The 21,172-nt window shown below is 44.5% G+C and overlaps 2 long non-coding RNA genes across 2 annotated transcripts; one reads left to right on the forward strand and one right to left on the reverse strand.

Moving 5' to 3' along the window:
* Positions 1-10: 10 nt before the first annotated feature.
* LOC135905883 (uncharacterized) lies at positions 11-6,728 on the reverse strand. The gene is made up of 3 exons (XR_010565549.1): positions 6,637-6,728; positions 3,513-3,681; positions 11-49 (listed from the first exon to the last, which is right to left on the reverse strand). It is a non-coding gene; the product is annotated as an uncharacterized lncRNA (long non-coding RNA).
* A 1,643-nt stretch (positions 6,729-8,371) lies between these two features.
* On the forward strand, positions 8,372-20,514 carry LOC139051762 (uncharacterized). The gene is made up of 3 exons (XR_011509534.1): positions 8,372-8,412; positions 19,847-20,016; positions 20,250-20,514. It is a non-coding gene; the product is annotated as an uncharacterized lncRNA (long non-coding RNA).
* The last annotated feature ends 658 nt before the right edge of the window (positions 20,515-21,172 follow it).

The following is a 21,172-nucleotide window of genomic DNA, read 5'->3' on the forward strand; positions in this document are numbered from 1 at the left end:
CAAGGTATATCTGGAAATCACACGAAAGAAACCACAGGTGGCCTGCACACTGAAAAACACAGAAATAAAAGCGGCTATATGGTTATTCACTTTTCTTGATCGTTCAAGCTTATACATTTAACTATAATGCACTACTAGACAACACGCCTATGAGTGATCATCATATCTATCCTGGCGTCTGCTGCCGCGATTGTTTCCGAGAAAACTGTCTGGTGCAATGTCGGACGCACCTGGTACGTCTACTTGTCCTATCAGTGCTCTATCATCTACGCATTGTTCAAATCGCTGCTGGCAATAACAATAAAGGCCGGCATACTTTAAATCGGCTGTATACATTTCATGAAAAGCTAAAAATATATTTATTTTATATGTGCTGTGAGTATGCCAAAAATGAAACTCTCCCTCCTTCTCCCGTCTCCCCAACCCCTTTCGACAAAAAGAAAATTGAAAAAGTTTTCTTTTTTCCTTTTTTCTCGCGCGGTGCATCATAGTATGCCGAGCAGAATGACAAGGAACTGAGGAATGCTCAAGATTTTTGTGTAATGCAACATATTTTCATCTCAATACAATGCTTAGAAATAGCCGACACAAAATTTACAGCATCTCTCTATTGACTGTAGCGCGCTTAGCGAGATTTGCGATAACTACATGTTCTACATCTACCCACTGCGTTTGCAAAGTGGCTATGGCGTCGCGCTGCTGAGCTCGAGGTCACGGGTTGAATACCAGACGCGGCGGCGGCATTCTGATGATCGGCACGAAATGCCAACAAAAAAAAAAATAACGCGCAACTCATCTCAAGGTTATACTGTCGACGGTAGTGCGATTATCATTCGAGCAATGTGCTCCTGAAGTCAATTTTATTCGCCATGCTCTGTGGTCATTCTGAGACTCTCGTCGCTTCGGCTATATGCCGCTTATTCCTACATCGTCCCACTTTGCTATGGCACTCGCTTGCCAAGGTCGCCCGTGAGCATGGCGCCATGACGATGACCGCAGAACGCCGACGCAGTAACGACGATGGAATTACGAAGGAATGGCGTCGATGGAATGATAAAAGTGTAAAACTGCAACATCACGACAATGAGATGGCGTTTCTTAGATAATGAGGATGGTATAACGATAACAGCGTGACGAAGACGACTACATGAGCGCACTGAGCTGACGACGCGTACGTAACGACGATGGCGTGATGATGATGGTATGATAATAGTCGGCTGACAAATGTGGAATAATGACGATACGATGACCTCGAAGGCGTCGGGACGACAAATACATACCTAGCTTGAATGACGGCAATGAAATGGCCACGACAACCTCACGACGACGGTATGACGATGAATAAATGAAGACAATATAAAAACGATTGCGTGACGACGAGGACATGACGACGATGGCATGACGAAGCGAAATGCGAAAACACCCGTGTACTCAGATTTAGGTGCACGTTAAAGAACTCCAGGTGGCACGAATTTCCGGAGTCCCCCACTACGCCGTGCCTCATAATCCGATCGTTGTTGTGGTACGTAAAACCCCACAATTTAATTAATCTTTTACGGCATGGTGAGGGTCAGGTCATGAAGCTCAAATGACGACGATGGAACTACTACGACGGCATTACAACTGCTGAGGTGGGAAGCAAGGAAAAAAGGAAGGAAGGAAGGAAGGAAGGCGGCCAAGACCTCGTCAGGTTTTTTCGCATTTAGTCTTTGCCTCTCGCTAGAAAATTTTGCATTGTTCTTCTTGCAAATAAACATGATGATGATGATGATGATGATGAAGAAGAAGAAGGAAAACAAGAGGTGAAAGGCAGAGAGGTTAACCAGATTATGCTTCCGGTTGGCTACTCTGCACAGGGGGATGCGGCAAGGGTAGAAAAAATACGAAGACAAATTAAGAATAAAAAATAAAAAGAAAATGATGTAGGCGAATAAAACCCTCATGTACAGTGCATTAGGTGCACGCAAACGAATACCAGGTGAGTAAAATTAATCCGGAATCGCCTAATACGGACATGCCTCACAATCAGACCGTGGTTTGGTGCCTAACACACCTGCATTTAATGAAAATAATTGTTACATTTAATAAAGGACCAGTTTTTCGCATCACTTGACTTATTTTTTGGCTTTATTTGTTCAAGCGACACCGACCCGATATAACATTTAGTCGTCGTACTTGAGCACTATAGCAGTGGCCCCTTCCCTTTACCTCTTCGGCTATGTAATTGCAAAGCAAGTAGATTCACCCATGTCCTCAGACATCGCACATGCATTCATGATCTTGGAGGCCCCGATGCTCATAATCTATGCACTCTCGCACGCCTGCTTCTAGGCACCCGATACGTCCTCCGACAGCCCAATTGACATTTTCTATGCACAGCCAGTGAGTTTATGAGCCAGTTAGTTTACCACAGAGCATGTAGTAGATTTCACACAGATTGCCTTAGTGGCGAATTCAACCGCTACATTCGCGGGCAACTTTTCGAGGTTTACGCGGGCAAACCTAGATGGAACCAAAGCGCACGTGTGAGATACCTTTTGGATGTAGACCCGAGTTTTATTGCCACTCCAGATGTAATAAATGCAAAATGTAATTTAATATAATTGCTAAATATTTGCACAAGAATTGTGTGCTTGTGTTCGCGTTTATTATTGGCCGCAACCGAAGAATGCAGAAATAATGCGCGCATAAAAGAAAATGCCAGTTTCGGCCGAAGTGGGCAGCATTGAAAGCGATAGCAAAGGCTCAGCGTTGCGCTGAAGTTCCTCGGACACTGTTCAGCAATACGCGGGGATGACATGTTCGAACGAGGCAGCACGCGAGGAAACTCCAGCTGCGCAGCAATAGCATCCCTCTCGCAGCAGCCAGGCGTCTCACAATGCTGGCATAATTTTGTCAACTCCCGTTTTTCGATGCATGCCTAAATCTGAGAACGCGGTCCTTAGTTTCTGATGATCGATTCTTTTCGCCTCTGGCTCGAGTGTGGTTCGGAGGTTGCCGTCCTCCCACTATCGCTGAAATCGGCCACTCGGAGTGATTCCTGGTAGGAAAAGAAGAATGTAAAACGAAATGCGACGTAACCAAATTCATGGGCTTACGAGGGTTTTTGCGCTCGGCCCTCAACGAGATGCGGCCGCCGTGGCCGGCAATCTGACGCGCGACCTGGTCGTCGGCAGCAGAACTCCATATGCGGGTATAAAGCCACTCAGCTATCATTTCATTTTATCCTCATCACAAGATGGTGATGATCTTCGCGTCTTTTTGCGCACATCTCGTTCTACGGACGGCACACTGCCGGGCAGCTTTGGAGCGGGTTGCGTCATTGACAGGCTGTCAATGTTACAGGAGTGCGATGTGACTGCCGTTATGTGAACATGCTCTATTCAGTCGTAGCGTTCTGAGCGTCAATTGCGCTCGAAAGTTCTAGAACATCGGGCTTCGTTGAGCACGGAAGCAGCCCACGTGACCGGGTTGCAACGTTTTCGTGGATATTTATTGGTGTAGAAAACTACCATTTTTCGTATGCGCTGAACATTTATGACGTGCACCAGGGGTGTCCACCAGGAGCTCTGGCACGGCTTGAGCAACATGTCTTCTTTGATGTGGTCCGCTACTGGCCCGTTCATTAAGGCCGGGTACACGAACAACACCAGTACGAGCAAAACTGGCGGTCCGGTCAATCTGGCACGAAAAATAGGGAGGAGAAAGGAAAAATTTACAATCGTTTTCAGTCTCCGAAAACCGTCACAGGGTAAAATCTTGTCTCTCTTTTTTTTTACATGTATAGAGGGGAAGGGGCATGCGTCGTCATTGTGGATAAAAACAAAACAGTCTATTCACGTTCTGCCACTGTGGCATGCTAGGCATTACAGTATGTCAGCTCGACGTAATAGGCGTAGCTCTTTGCAAAGCGTTGTTGTCGCTTCCTCATTTCAACGATCCTGCTCACGGCAAGCTTCAAAAACAGGTGCGACGCCTTTGGGGACGTTTGGGGTAAAACACTTAAACACAATATGTTGGGTCTATCTGCTGCATCCAAAGAGAGGTCTATGATAACGTTTTACTCATGTTTTTCACCGGGCCTGGATAAAGCGCGTTTCTGCTGCCTAAAGGAGAAATTCATGTAATGCTCGCTATAACGAACCTCGATTTAACGAGTTTGGCAAATGTAACGCACTATTTTTAATTTCCGAACTCAGTTCGATTTGAAAGCGTGTATTTTTTTTTCGCGATTCAACGAAGTTTGTGGCATGGTTTCGATTTAACGAAGTTTTCGGCCATTTCAAGCAGGTACTCGGAAACTGTATGGCTGGTAAATCTCGCAAGATCTATCAGATGTCTGCCCACGACAAAGTTATTTTCAAGCGTCCTTCCACGCAAAGAGTTCGACCGCCAAAAACGCCGTAGCAGTGCTGGCGCCGCGGCGCACTATACAGGAAAAAGTGCTGCGCCATTTGTCGCGTAGCTGCTTGCGGAGGCCGCTCAGACAAACACGAGAGCTGACGATTCCTTCAGCGCAAGGAAGGGTGGAGAAGGGGCGAGTGCGAGGTAACACGATCAAGCACGCGCTAGGTGGGGGTGGGGGGCAAGTAATACCTGTGTCACACGGGCACATTTGGAAGGACTTCCAGTCGACGGCCTTCGAAACGCCACGACTCTATCGACTGAAAGGAGTTGTCACGCTGCTACACGGCACTTTTGAAAGGCCGCTGAGTGGCTCAGGTGTTTCTCGCAAAATTGTGTGGCGCTGTGGATATTTATTTTCGTTTTCATGTCACGATAAGTTAAACAACATTAAGACCACCTAAACGCACTATAATTTATTTCATGTTTATTTATACACTTAAAAATTGTTTATGCATTGCCACACATATATGTTTAGTTTTTAAGTATTAGAGCAGCGAAACTACGGCAACGTTTGCGTCGCTGCACGTCGCTGTTGTGGAGAGTACGTGCGGTTCGCACATATCAAGTGGCAAAGATACTTTATTGAATAATTATTAACACTCATATATAGTACTTTAGAGCATTTTGGTTTGATTTGTTCTTTCTAACCGTGAGTACGAGCACTCTATGAACGATAGGGCATGTTCGCGCTATTTCCGTTTCCGTTGCTCAAAGGCCATCGAGATTTCGATAGAGTTGTAAGGTGCTCCGTTGACTCGATAGTCTATTGACTCGGCGGCCTTCGAAACCGCCCGTGTAGCAGCTCAAACTTGACCTTTCAGCCAACTGACTATCGGTTGGAAGGCCTTCCAAACGCCCGTGTGACACGGGTATAACACGCGCCTATTGGCCCTCTTCCCGTAGCGCCGCGCGCCTCCTCTCCTCTACCCTTACTGTCTCTGCGCCTGGCTGTCCATATGAGGGCTGCGCGTCGCACCCTGGAGGTAATCTTCGGCAAGTGCTAAGGCCAAACCCAGGTGGTTGGCTCCTTCATGCGCATTCTATTCCCGCGTGTCTAGTGTTGGTGGTCGCGTAATATCAAGTTTCAGAGGCACGGGACGAAAGCGTTCGCTCGCGTTGCGAGAGCGAGTGTTATTGGTCATCGAGTGATTGCCTGAGCGTGCGTGACAGCGATGAAACTACGAACTATGTTTCGTGTAACTGTCTCCTTCCAATAGCCATCAGTGCTCCGCCTATCTGGCGAAACTGCGAAATTTCCTTTTTTTTTCGCGGGACAAATGTTTTTATTGTTTTGAAGTTTTGTTTTAATTTGAGGGCGCCGTCTGACGACGGCTGCGAGTACTAAGCTCCGGTATGGTAGAATGCAGGGAAGGAATTTCGCTTGTGGAGGCCAGATAGGAGCAAGTGGAGAGGTTGTCTGTGTTGACGGGGACGCTCGCCTCTTCAACCATCGATTCGCGGCACTGATATATTTCTATCTCGGCTAGTAAGGAACTTATTTGAAAAATTCTTACGGTAGAACGCTCAAGAGAGGACTCGTAACAACTTCCAGCGTATAACCAAAAATGTGGCCTGGTGAGGAGCAGTTTCAAGTCTTCCTTTGTCACACTTGAGGCTTACTTTGAGGCAGTTGCAGGTTAACTGCAACTGCCTCTGAATGTGACTATGTGGCTTTTCTAAGCTCCAGCTCGGCTAATGGCACGAGCCTGCTCTCATGCTGCGGAAATATTCCAGATTTACACTCAGTGCAAATTGTTACACATCTTTGCGCAAGACACCAATGACGCAAGGAAAAACTATTGCATACCTGACGGATATCAATCAGTAGCAAAAGGATAGACTGGCGACTGACACTCGTTCACGGGCGTACGAGAGGCGCATAAATTCAGAGCTTCGTGCGCTGTAATCGGTGGCTCTGATACAACAAGCAACTTTACGGCAGACTTACTGCGTTTGGTATTCAAAAAGAAGTATGATCTTAGAAGGAGCCGGTGGCGAAGCATTAGCGCCTCGCTCTCTTGTTGTATGGAGCTTTCATAGCAATGGTGAACAAATACAAGCGATGCGCTTCAACCTGCAACACCCGTTCCAAGCCTCTTTTCACAACTAATTTGTTTAATTAGTTGTGGAGTTCTCGGTAGGCAAGCACTGGTTCCTTCGGAAACAACTCGCATCAACTACTTCACCCGGAAGAAAAATGAAACAATGAGGCACATGTAATATACTCACCGCACATACCTCTTCCACAATTTTATCGGCCACGGAGTTGATGGCTTTTTCTGATGCACCTCATTGAATATGGCGTAAGCAACCAAAAATCCGCTGTAACGAAATACGTTTCAGTGGTTGATGAACTTGGTCACGCTGATTCATTCCAATAATTAAAATGTCAGTTACCATTGTTGCAGCTAGTTACTGTAGACGTCTTCCTTCTACCGCTCCACAGTTTGTAGCATGCATTTGGTGACAGCTACATAAAGGCACCAGAGTACACTTCTGCAAGGCGCGATCACCCACTTAAGATTAAAGTGTAGAGATGTAGAATAGAGCTTTTCAAGATCTCTTTCTTTTCCTAAGGCGGTCAGTGAATTGAACAGGTTACTTCGCAACGTTGTACCGCTATCTTCAAGTGATGCCTTTGCTTCAGCCGTGTGATTTGCCCTGAACTGTATTTTTTCTTTTCGTATGTTCTATATTAACTGCTTTTATTTATCAATGATATATATACTTCCCCCCACTGTAATGTCAAACTGGCGCTGTGGGTACTGTGATAAATAAATAAATAGTTACCCGGTTAGATATTTAGTTTACCCAGTTAAATTTTCGAGAGCTGATCGCAAAGTATTCGCCGCGATATCCATCTACAGGTGGCGACACCGTCGCCGCTTTAGTGGGGATAGGTGGTCGCGGTACGCATTGAAACGTGCACGGCAGCACTTCGCTGTGAACGATTGGACGTGATTTGATTGTAATGAAACGCACTGTCTGCACTGAACTCATCATATAATGCCCTCCAATGCCGAGTTTTCGCAGTAAATGGGCCGAAAGTTCCTTTTTAATTGAAAGAATAGCGACCCACCACTCAATGGGAGACTCGCACACAGCCAAACAATGTGTTTTGGCACTTCCTTGGAACTTTATGTGTGCGTTTTGTTGAAAAATTGTTGAAAAACTTAATGATTGCAGCATACCCTACAAATCTTTCACTGGTTATAAGAGATCAGCATCCGTGTACAACGAAGTTAAAGCAGCAAAGCAATGCACCACTTTAAGGCCTATATTTACGTTTCTTCCTTTCTTTTCTTTTTCAGTGTGGTGGCAATCATATGGACACTCCAGACGAATTTTTTTCGTTGCCGTCGGCGTCGCCGTGACGTTCCGTATAACTTCCATGGGCGATAACGCTATTGGCGTGCACCGTATGCTGTACGTGCGAGTGAAAGCGTGTGAGGGTGAGCCGACGGTCGCGGTTCAATCTCGCGTGCGCAAGGCAGGAACGCCGAGAAAGGTACACGGCTTTAACGGCCGCTGAATTGACAGAAGTCGACGATGTACTTCCCAAGGCAATGAATATTGTAATTTGAACAAGAATGCTAGCAGAAACACTGGATGAAGCTCATCAAGGGCATCTCGGAATTGAAAAATACGTGGCAAAGGCGAGACTTTACTGGCCTGGCATCAACTCTGACATAGTCACTTGTGCAAAAGTACATTACGAGCCTGTTTGGCAGCAGATGGTGTGGCTACGACAACGTGCCTAACGTCTTCACCATGCTCTGTACAAGTTGCAGCTGGTCTACGCAAGTTCTACAGTTTGTTGACTGGCTCACGTGGCAGATAGAACGCTGATTGTTGTGTCTGACGTCATCGACTAGCAACAACTAAAGCGACACCTGCCTGAGCGACAGTTCTACTTAAGGAGCAGCTGGACTTTGTGCCTCCCATTTCGCAGCAAAGGGTGAGGCTACGACAACGTGCCTAACGTCTTCACCGTGCTCTGTACAGGTTGGTCGTTTGACACTTCTGCAATTATGTATGAGCCTGTTACCGCTACCACTGCTGCCATTCGTCAACTATTGTATTCTTTTTCACAATGCCATGGTGTGCTGATCTAGCTAAAGATATTTCCGCCCTCCGTACAGAAATTTCTTCTATGAAAGAAAGTATGAGCATGATTAATGCGCTATACGAGACCATGGAAACTCGAAATAAAACTCACTAATGAGAACAAATCACTGAAGGATGAAAATAAAATGCTGTCGAAGCGTCTCTCAGCTCTGTAGCAGTGCTCTCGTCTAAATAATGTCGAGATAAACGGCGTTCCCCCTACGCAGGGCGAAATCTGCCTGGTAGTGGTGCAGGTCACTGATGACGGGATTAGCTGTGCTATCACTTAATGCGATATTGAAGCCATGCATGGTGTTCCTGCTAAAAAAGAACACCAACATTATTGCACGTTTTTGTTCAAGAGCTATGCGCGCCGAATTTGCAGCAAATGCAAGAAACGCCTGGCTGACTACATCAGCCATCGGTCTTTCTTCGAGTCAACAAGTCTTCCACAAGCCACTTTTAATCATTCATCACCTCGCGCCTGATAAGAAGCGACTCTTTGTGCAAGCTCCTGAGCTTGAAAAAGGCGAAGGTTGGAAGTACCTCTGGACTGAGAACTGTGTGATTAAAGCTAGAAAATCAGAGAGCAGCCATGTCTATCGCATCAGTGGTGTGATGGATCTGGCAATCATTAAGTGATCGTTCAAGCAATCTTTACATTAACCACAGTTGCTGTATTTGGTGTTAGGCTGCTGAACACGAGGTCGCGGGATCGAATCCCGGCCACGGCGGCCGCATTTCGATGGGGGCGAAATGCTAAAACACCCGTGTACTTAGATTTAGGTGCACGTTAAAGAACCCCAGGTGGTCAAAATTTCCGGAGTCCCCCACTACGGCGTGCCTCATAATCAGAAAGTGGTTTTGGCACGTAAAACCCCATATATTATTATTATTACAGTTGCTGTATTGTCTTTGTTTCGTTAGGCTTTCTTGTGACCACGCGAAACTTTTGTTGCACGATAAATCACCTTCGTTCTCTTTCTTCCACTGCAACATTCGTTGTTTACGCAAGCATCATGACGATCTTTGAACATTCTTTCCATGCTTGACGGCACTTTTTCCTTGATACGCTTATCGGAGACCTGGCTAACATCAGCTGATAGCAATTTGTAGGGTCTGTTCGGCTACAAGTAGGAAATAAGTAATGGTGCTTCTCACCGCAGCGGCGGGTCGGCTGTTTTCATCACATCATCGTTGCCCAACGTTCGACGTTACGATCTTTCTTTTCACGGCTTGTTGTGCGAATCCATCTGGCTAGAGTTTGAGCGCCATTACCTGCCAGTCAATAATAATAGAACAATAGTAGGTGCTTTATATTGCTCACCGTCTCTTGTGCGGAAATGTGTTCTGAGCTGGAAGATATATTACATTCGTTAACGAATGAAAATAAGAATATAATAGTTTATGGAGACATAAACATTAATTTTCTCAATTTAACTGTCAGACCTGCTCTGACTATGTAACTTGTCTATCAGCTATGGCTTTTCTTCCCTAATTCAGACTCCAACTAGGCGTGATCTTCCAGGCTCATCAACGCTGATTGATCACAAGTTTTCTTTATTGGATTCTGATTCTGATTGCTCTGCTGGAGTAATCAATTCTTCAATCGCTGATCATTACCCCTTGTTTTGTTGTGTAAGTTAAGAAGTAGTTAGCAATTATCAAAAGTATGTCAAGTCTTCATTCAATAAAACACCGTGTATTCATTAGGGTCATACCGCAAACTGGGATGGCGTATATGTGGAAGATTGTACTGAGAAGGCACTTTCTATGTTCCATTCCAGAATTACTAAATTCATTGATCAGCGTACTACTTATTCACAAGTAACACATTTGTATTATGTTCCAAGAAATCCTTGGATCACAAATGCCATGTTGCGTTCTATAACAAAAAAATAATCTTCACAAAAAAGTAAAATCACAGCCCTTTAACACAAATTTGAAAAATCGCTTCCGTACATATTCAAACATTCTTGTTGCAGTTCTCAAGTGCGCAAAACGAGACTACTACGAAAAAAAACAGTTGAAAACGGAAACGAGACCAGGCGTAACTGGAAACTAATTCGACATTGTCTTAATATGTAAGGGTGTGATCTGGCCATCAAAAAAATTGTCGTCAATGATCATGAATACACCAGAGAAACGGATGTTGCTAGCGCATTTAGTGAATATTTTGTTGCTTCTAATAACAATCCTCCAGCTAGTGCAGTGCAGAGTATTTCGCGTAGCCTCATGCTCATTTTATCTTGGTCCTATTTCCCGGCTTGAAGTCTACAATGTTATTTCTTCTTTGAAATCAACTGGACATGGCTTCGATTCTATCAAACCAGCTCATGTGAAGCTTGTTTCTGCTGACATCTCATCTGCCCTTGCTAATATTATTAACAAAATGCTCCATGCTGGTGTATTTCCTAACTCACTTAAAGTTGGTAAAATAATTCCTGTCTCTAAAAAGGCAATGGTGAAAATAATAATTACCGGTCCCACTTGTATCGCCATTTTTAGCAAGGTTTTCGAAAAACTTATCTATACTCGCCCCATGAACTACTTAAAGAAGTTTAGGCTTATCAGTCGCTTCCAGCTTACGTTCAGACATGGTTATTGAACTGAGTTAGCTCTCGTTCGCTTAACTGACAAAATTAAGCAAGTCATTGATCGGGGACTAATTGTAGGAGCTATATTTATTGATATTGTTACGAAGAAAGGCATTTGATACAATAAATCATTGCGTTCTATTAAAAGAGGTAGAGCACTTCGCCATTACTGGTCCACCTCTCGAACTTTTCCGCCGCTACTTGTCTAATCGTTCCATAGTTGCATGTGTAAATGATCACTACTGTACTAATAAATTATTTACCAGTGGTGTTCCTCAGGGTTTCATCTGAGGTCTGTTGCTTTTCTTATTATTCATAAATTACTTACCTGATGTATTGACCGATTCACGCCGCCTGTTATATGCCGACGATACAACATTATACCCCTCTCCCCACACGCTAACCGCCCTGCAAGCTGCACTCAATACTGAGCTCTCCAACGTCCACACGTGTAGCACTTTAAAGTAGCTGCCTATAAACCTAGTTAAAACAACGTTTGTCCTGCTCTATAGACCACCAAAAGTCATAGTAAACCTCATGACAATTTCTTTGAATAAATATGAACTACCAATATCTGTAGCGGTGAAATTTCTTGGTGTAATCCTTGACAAACACCTAAACTAGCACTATTATGTCCGTTAATTACTGCACAAAGTGTCATTTGGCATCCATGTTCTCATAAAAACACGCGCGTACTTTGCGCCACATAATTTTACTTTGTTATGCCATGCATATGTAGGTAGCCATTTACCATATTGTTTCTCTACATGGGGACACACATACCCTACTCACCTCAAGACTTTGGAACACCTTCAAAACCAAGCAATGAAACTCATGACGTTCAGACCACTGTGCTGTCGTTCCCTGCCTATTAACCAACATCTTCGTATTGCACCCCTTCGGTACTCACCTCAACATAGGTTATCACGTCTCATGTTTCGCTTCATTGATCTCGACATACATACCAATGTCATTTCTTTGTGCCACATCGTTAATTCATACAACACTAGCTTTACTGAACAACAGTAACGTTCTTTTACCAAAATCGCATCGAATTATGGAAAGTTTACCCTCAGATTCGGTGGTATAACTGTCTGAAATCGAATTCCTGCAGACATTAACTTTACCTCTTCTTGGTACTCCTTTAAACAAAAATTAAAAGTACAATTGTTAGAAGAGCGGCTTGTACTGTCACCCATCTCTTTTTTTTTTTCAGTGTGTGTGTGTGTGGGGGGGGGGTGTTTTTTGTTGTTTTTGTTGTTGTTGATGATTTTCCTTCTTTTTTTCTGCGGACGCGTGTTTTGTAGTATCTTTGTAGCAATTTCTACAATGTGTAATTTTCCTCACTCTTATGGTTTATATTTATTTTAAGCAAACACTTTCTTGCTGTATAGTTATAAATTCTTGATAAACGATCTTGGTAATCTGTATTTATTCCTCTGTTAGCTTATCCTAATCAAAAAACTTTTTTTAAGTGAAGCTTTCTTTGCCCCTTCTTTCGACTTTCCCACTGCTGCTGCTGCTGTGGGCTGCTATGGCTGCTGCTGTCGCGCACACCGCGTCAGGGGGTGGTTCGCGAGTCAGAGAGAAAAGGCGACAGGAGAAACTCGTTTTCACCCCACCGCGCCGAATGTGCACAATGCCCTCTGGAGCTCCCTGGCCGTCGCCACATTAGCCGCTTGACAGCTGTAATTATCTGTGACTCCCCTCAGAAGCATTGCAGAAATTACAATGCTTCCCTTTCTACTAACGTGCGAGGCCATAGGGGACGCAGATAGAACTGTAAAGAGAAGAGGCAGTTCCCATACAAGATAGCGGGGAGGGGAGGTGACGTGAGAAGGCAAGGAAACCCCACAACTATATGATAGCGGTTGCGGGGAAACAGGATAGGCTTAAGTTCAAGCTACCATATAGAACGTTGCTGCTATTGTGGAAAATAAACACCATGCAAATATGTAAAGCTGTATTAATTAAAACGCAACTAAGGTTTCAGGAGACACTACGGAAGCGCTCAACCGTGTCGTTTCTCCCTGATCGTCCCCGTCAAAACCGCGCTGTTCTGTTTCAAATATGGCTTACCAACTCGCCCAGTCGCACGTTTTAACTACGGAAGCGGTCGACCACCAAATCAACACGTCTGTGCCTGCCGCGTTAGCTTTGCGGCTATGGCATTGCTCGAGGTCGTGGATTTGATCCCAAACTCGGAAGCCACATTTCGACGGAGCCAAAATAGAAAACGCACGTGCACTTAGATTTGGGTCACGTTAAAGAACATCACGGTGTCAAAATTATACCGAAGTCTGCCACTACGGCGGCCCTCATAATACGAGTGTGGTTTTGACACGTACAGCCCCACAATCCAATTGAAGTGTAATAATTCTGCCACAATGCGATAGGCCATACGAGGCAATGACAACACTCAACCCTCTCAGAGGTTAAAAAATATGGCGCACAACAACATCTCAAGGAAACACCTCTCCCTGTGTGTCATGTGTACTACGCAGACAAACAGCAGTGGTGCACGCAAGGTAACGTTTAAGATCAACTAACCACTCTCGTCTTAGCCTAAACGTCGAAGTTAAGCCTTAGCCGTCAACATCGCCCCTAATTGCGGTCAATCAAAGCATCCAGCACGGAGAGCTTTGCTTACATCAATTTCCACAGTGCGTGGGATCTGCATAATTTTAGCACAGTTCTTTATATCAATGTATTATCTTGTTATTTTGCATTTATATAACAATCTGCTGTGCATAATCGTTTGTTGAATGCATCCTACTGCTGTTTATGCCATTATCATGTATGCATTGTCAAACAGGGGGTCCCCAGGACAGTCCTACTTTCAGACCTCCTAATGCACTGCTGAAGATGAAAAAGAAAAAGAAGAAAAGCATACCAAAAGTCAACCAGCTGAATCACACATGCTCCGTTCAACGCCGTCACAGGCGGAGTATCGCGGGGGGGTTGATATTTTTTGGTATGGCGGCAAGTACTACTTATGTGCTTTTATTCCACATTTAGGCTTTATTTACTTTCTCACTTTTTGAGATGCAGACGAGCTGCGTGTGATGGCAAGAACCACCGTGATTGATGAAGTTGGTGCTTTCTTTTCTATATAGAGCATCCCATCTCAGGTATGCTCGGACAAGAGCACCACCATGGTTGCGTAGTGGCTAGGTGTTGGACCAAGTCGCGGGATCGAATCTCGTCCACGGTGGCCGCATTTCGATGAGGCGAAATGCGAAAACACCTGTGTACTTAGATCTAGGTCTGTTTTAAAAATCCCCTGGTGGCGGTACAAATTGTTCCGGAGTCCCCCACTACGGCATGCCTTACACTAAAATCGTGGCTTTAGCACGTAAAACACTAGAGTTTAAATATTTTTTCTGACAAGAGCACGCAGTTTAGCAGTCAAATGTTTGCCCAGTTTGCCATAAGGTGCCACTTCGAGTATGTGACGTAAAGCTGACAATATCTGTGCTCAAACCGACTAGCCGGGAAGGGCCTGCAAATTTTGAAAACAAAATAATTTAAAAGATTGCGATTGCGAAAGCAAAAGATAATTTTTGGCTATGCTGGCTAAATCATTTAAGCATAGCCACTGAAAGATTTCGCTATGCTGGTTAAATCATTAAGCATGCCCAATGGAAGACAGCCGGTTTTCTGGAGAACTGTTCCAAGGACGATGTCCGCTTACCCTTCTTCCCTACTTCACGCGTGATCCAGTGTCTCGAGTGAACGAGTAGTCAGATCATCTGGAACCACCGGCCACTGTCATCTCTTGAACGGGCCAAGTGCAAGTGAAAAAGCCAGTCGCGGTCGTAAAAAACCGGGGATATCGCATCATCGCGGCTTGCCTATACTTATTCGTCCATAGAGAAAGCAAGAAGGCCGTGCTTAGGGAGCTTTTGCAAGCCGGCTCTCCAGCCATGCAGCAACACCGCCGTCATCTTCCGCTTAAAAAGGGAAGCCCCCCCCCCCCCCCCCTCCCAATCCCGGATCCGTTACTATATTCGACACTAGCAAGACGCAACGCCCGTTCGCCCACCAGTATCATCGGCAGTTGCTCGCACAGAAGTGGCATTGTCACAGAGCTCATCAACCCCGACACCAAAAAGATACCAACGGCAGGGCCACCCGAGTGTCTTAAGTAGTCATCACCGTATTTTTCTTCATCCTCTTCGTCCGCGTTGCCTCTTCATGCGCGTCTTCGCCAATAACATGTAAATATGCCTCTCGTTCTCGTCAGAGTATGAAGCTTACTTTAAACAAATAAGGCTAACGACAAAAAACGAGCAAACGTTGAGCCAGCTGCCATTAGGTTCCTTGAGGAAGGTAGACACAGCATATGGGCATATGCGCGCACGCACTAGCTAGCTTGGCTAGAAGCCGACATCCCACTCCTGTCTTTATCAAGGAATTTTCCTTTCCTCCATAATGATTTAGTATAAATAACGGTTTTCAATCAACTGTTGTGTTTGATTTTCTCATGGTATCCCACCAATTCACTTTGGCGAATCCGGGTGCCGATACGATGACGAGTGCTGGTTCAGTGCCCTGTGTGCTCTACCTGAGCCTTGAACAGAGCTCCGTAAGTTCATGTGTATGTTTTGAACTGTGGCATTATGGCTAGTCTCATAAAATGAACTGTGCACGCATTCCCACAGACTTGTAGCTAATAACTCACTGGGTCACGGTATGCACTTTTCAAGACGGTCTTGTTATGGTCTACATATATAATGAGAAAAAGTAGGGCATCTCAGCTTTGGAAAGGACGTTCCGACAAGCCGGAATGCACTTCGCAATGCATTATACTTTATACGGTTTGTTTTAGTTATGAGCGTCAAACAGGGCTTTTTTCCCACTCTCTAGAACCTAGATATAATCTAAATTTCAGCGCAAAGCCTATGGCAGCGCCAACAGAAAAGCACGCGCACACAACGCAAAATCTAATTAAACCGGGTGCTTACTTAATTTGCGCTAGCGAAAATCAAATTCTTGCTGCTAGGAAAAGTGCATCCTTACCTGAGCAAGAAAAATGTTTGGATGCTGAGGAAGCCAGAGAACACGGTAGTGAGTGCAATATTGGATCTCAGTGCGAGTACGTCGAGAATGTTCCCTTTAAGAAGAAAAAAAGAAGGCACTAAGAGGACCAATACCCACAATTGTGCGGTTAGTCACCTTGAAAGCTTTTTAAGCTGAACGATAGACAGTACACGATAGAAAAACAGGGCAAGGCGTTATTTCTGGTGTTTCTGTCGCTGTTTCCATCATGTACTGTCTACTATAGTGCTTAACAACTTTTCAAGATGCAAATCGACCAACTGGCCTGATTGACCATAAATAATGTGGATAATGAGGATTCGCGCAGTAGAGCGTGCAGTCTCAGAATTGTAAAACTGCTACAGCATTTTCCTATTCCGTTAATTAAGCACGGAATGTGAAAGAAAACTTATGTAATGAAGACGGCGTCAATTTATAATTGTAAGTAAATGTTTGTCGCTTATTTAACTAATGACATATTGCACTCTACACCGCACAACGCTTGCCGACTGGATTAAGCATTCATATCGCGCCCCAAATTCACGTAAAACATGGCAAGACACACCGCATTGAAGTACTGCACCGAATAAATAACGTAGCACGGTGTGGAAGGTTAGACTTTTAGTAGTCTGATATAGTCATCTAGGCCGCCAATGGAAAATGCACAGCCTGTATCACAAAAGAAGAAACGCCAGTCACCGGTTGTAGGCACTGGCCTGCTGGAAACGTCCGACCGGCCTTTAATGTAGGAGTACGCACACGCCAGTTGCTACCTTATTAATGGTTTTCTTCATTCCACATCTCATGGCCCCTACTCATGAACTAGGGCACGGGTGCGGCGACGTCCCAGTTCGCTATGCTAACAACGCTGCGGAACAAATAATTTACAGGGCAAAGCGAGGACAAAACGCCTTGGTAGGGGGGCTCCGTATCAATTTCGATCACCATTAACGTGCACCTTGCTAAAGTGCAGTGAACGACGTTTCCTCGACGCTTGACTCTTTTAGAAGTTAAAGACGGGAGTCAGTGCGTGCGAGAAGCGCGTACCCATGCTGTTGGGCTCCGCTACGACGTAGTTGTGTATGAGCACGACCCACACGGCGCTGAGAAAGCGCACCCCGTCGAGGCAGCGCAGCCGTCCTCCAGCGCCGGCGTCCAAGTCGAAGAGTCGCTGGGTGTTGGTGACGGCCGAGAAAGCCAGCAGCAGCTGCGCCTTCGTAGTCTTGTAGACTTCGCACAAAATGGGACCGGATGTGGACAGTAAACAAAAAAGAAGTAAAACTTAGGTATCGGTCAAAAGAAAACTGCTCCTTTTGAAAGCAGCGCCACTATCCTTCTCAGAGACAAAAAAAAATATCACTGACACTAACACCTTTTCAAGTTGGTCATTATACAACAGCGACTTTGTCTGCGACTAACCTTCAAAGCCTATTGATTGCTCAAAATTCACGGTCAAATGCACACAACAGCACGGCTATCGGGATGCGCTGTTGCACTCGCCACAAGATGTTACATATTCATCTCTGTGTTTAGGCACAGAAAAGCAGCTTCTACCATATCAAACATGAGGCGATGGTTACATTGTCCTTTTGCGTCGAGATGCTTCCTTCACCGTCTAACTCAAGCCACTCCATACAACGGAGTAGGGCAGTGGCGCTTGAATGAAGGGGCTTCAGTGTAACCGTGATACTCCAAAAAAATTGTTTTTCACGGTTGTAATTTACCGGTCGGTAACAATGCCCGATTTACAAAGCGATTATGTCCCTGATCTGTATACCCGGGTCTCGGGAGGATATATTAATGAGCGCCCATGTGCTGTTACGGCCGACAGGAAAGTGCATCGCCGCATTTTCTGCGTCGTTCTGAGGCGTGATCTTTGTTTACTTCTTTCTTTTTTCGTGATTCCTTGTCATTGCCTTTCCATCACTCACGGGAAGTGTCGCTGTTTCTGTTTTAAGGAATAACGTCTTTTAAAGAAAGCGTTTACTTTAAGTAATAACGTGGCACATTACTAATCTATTGAAACTTTTCACAGCTTTGATTACTCTGTGCGTGTTTCCAGGGCTGTACTATAGTCGCGAAAAATAATTCAGTTGCAACTGGATGCACCTTCGGCAACACATATTGCAACTTGTAAAGCGTCAAGTAGTTCTACTATTGTCCAGTGAAACAAGTGGTATAGATTTTCCTTGAGTGAGATATCAGCGGGGAAAAATGGTACTGCCTAAATGACATGTCTTGTATAACTGCTTGCAAATGAGAAATGTGGACGACCTGCAGTTCACTCATCTGCAGTAGCGTCAAAGAGTTAGCCTCACGTAATGAAAGACCGGATAACTATAAGACACACCGAACAAGATCGCAGAAGGCACAATCAGCTGCTAGGGAATATCGTTGCAGCCTAGACGCGGGATCTGGTGGTATTTTTCGAGCATCCGTACCACCACCACATATTCCCAGACCTCTGAAGAAGCTGGCTTAGGAACTATTGATTGCTCTGATGACGACAAGATACGGCTCTGGACTGCGATAAACCTTCAAGGGCGATTCCATTGTTTCACTAATCACGAAGCTATACCCCGCGTCGATCGAAATCATTCTCGCGGCACTCCAACTTTAAAGTTATCAGGAAGTGGCGGAAATTACCTGTGTTATTATAGCTAGAAATCACAACGTGTATGTATAGCTAGTCAAGAAGACTTCATATTATCACTCTTTTTATTAATGTTGGGCACCTGTTGCAATTTCGAATGCAAGGTAAATATTAATTAAATCATGTGTCTGATTAACAGAAAGCCTAAGGTTAACACAACTTCCATGGTAATAGTCATTTACATGTGCTACAATTTACATTGGTGTTCCACTTGAGACCTTCCCAAAAGTATATCTCTATATAGCGGTTCGGGACTACCTTAACTCGCGGTCGTTTTGAAGACATTCAGCCTGAATGATAGCTCGTTACAGTGAATCCTTAATAAAGCGTTATGGATAATAACTATGAATCGTCCAGCACCTTTGGAAGTAGCTTGATTCGTTCTCGGTGAATACCGGAGCCACAGGTCCACTGCAGCGGCCAAGATCACCACCGCCAGCAAACAGACCAACGCACAGCTGCATTGTAAATTTTAAAAATATACTTCATTACCAAAAGGCCATTGCCTACTTGCAATGCTGCTTTTATTTCGGCGCGCCTTGGTCGAATCCTTATCCACTTAAGCTAAACGTTGTTCATTAAAGTAGCGATAGAACAGTATCCTTTTATTTTTACTTTTTTTTCATAACGTCTTTCCAAATGTATGGCCATTGCAACTCGTCATAAAATGTTTGTCGAAAGCGAAATTTTCCACGGCAACAATCATTGACTGCAAAACAAAAAGCTGAAATTTCGGTAGGAGCTTGCCAATGTATTCATTCAATTCAATGCTGAAAAACAATGCGGTTGCACCGGCGAAACTGCTCCCTCCTGCTCCCTGCTCCCACCGTTCTTCGCAGAGCGCCTCGAAAATGACGAAAAGTATTGTATACCGCTTATTCGCACAGTCGACGAACACGTTACAAAAAACTCATTTGTACTTTTCTTGTTGGCCCACAATGCCACTATAATTAAACTTAAACCTAAAAAGAACCGAGAAGCTTTCCTGATTAGGTGCTGTAATATGTGTTCGTGAAATTTAATTCCATGTTCTCTCTTTCAGCTTACCTTCGAAAGTGAGTTGAGATTTTCAAACGCTGTCGAAGATAACGTAAAACGCCCCAGGAAAATCCTACCAGCAGCGGCTACACTGCCTCCCTAGCGGAGCCACCATACACAGGCGTCGACACGTATCTGCGGCCAAGGCTCTCAAAAAGCACCCTAATTTCAGCGGTGAGTAAAATGTTTTGTCACAACCGATGTTTCAGAGGCAATTCAAAACGCCTTCATTCTGCTAACACTACTCAGTTTTCAGCCGTGTATAACGACGATTTAACGCCGCAGTCGCAATGTGAGGCTTGTTGATAAAATAATTTTTATGAACTTGCACTTACCCAGGAAGTGAAATTTGTAAGCGGTTCATTCCGTCAGGTTCCACTTTATCTTGTTCATTTTATCTTTGACAGGTTCCATGCGCGGTCATTATTGGCCCGTGCATTGTATGGGGCGACGTGAAGCAGCTGATTTGCGGCCAAGAGCCCAGATATATCGTGAAGATACAACCAGGCACATCACTGGAAAAAGCCCTGGTGCTTCGTTTGTGTGCGTATTACGTAAATGACGTTACGTATCCGGCTGCTTTCGGGCAGTTGCTAGGTTTCATTCAAGCAGTTGTGAGATGTGCCGGCATCGACAAAATTCCATGGGTGCTAAAAAGGCTACGCGATTTGTTCACGAAGCTGTACTTCATTTGAGTGAAGTACATAGCAAAGTTCACGTGCTGCATCAAACCGACATCAACAGTTCTTCTGGAGCCTATTTCAAAGTGTTTTTTTCTTCTCGGATTGTTCTTCTATATAAGGAAGCATTCTTGTAAGTTATTGTTAATAAAATGTATCACTCAATTTTAAAATTTGTTTCAATTTCTCCTTATTTTTAGCTCATCACCTTTGATTCAGCAATCCTCACAGAATTCGCAATTTTTTTTTGATAAATGTATAGGTGATGGTGCCTGAAGAATGCACGCCAGAGGATTAATTGTAGAATTCGCTAGGCGCACTTGTGCAGGATGCTTTATGAAAGTTTGTCTTGCACTGCCTTCAATGGCGGTGGCGTTTGTCACAACCCAAGTTTCAGAGGCAATTTAAAATGCCTTCATTCCGCTAACACTACTCAGTTTTGAATCCTGTATGGTGAAGCTTTAACGCCATAATCACTATGTGAGGCTTGTCGATCCGTGACTGGCGACATGTGAAAACTAGAACACTGCACTGCGACAGTGTAATATGAGCTTTCTAGCTGTACTATAATTATGGAGTACGGCTTATAGTACAGACAGCAAGCATAAAATAAGAGACCAGCTTTCATTAATTCACTGACTACTCTCTGC

This window comes from Dermacentor albipictus, unplaced genomic scaffold (genome assembly GCF_038994185.2).
Source record: "Dermacentor albipictus isolate Rhodes 1998 colony unplaced genomic scaffold, USDA_Dalb.pri_finalv2 scaffold_14, whole genome shotgun sequence".
In the NCBI taxonomy this organism is placed as follows: domain Eukaryota; kingdom Metazoa; phylum Arthropoda; class Arachnida; order Ixodida; family Ixodidae; genus Dermacentor; species Dermacentor albipictus.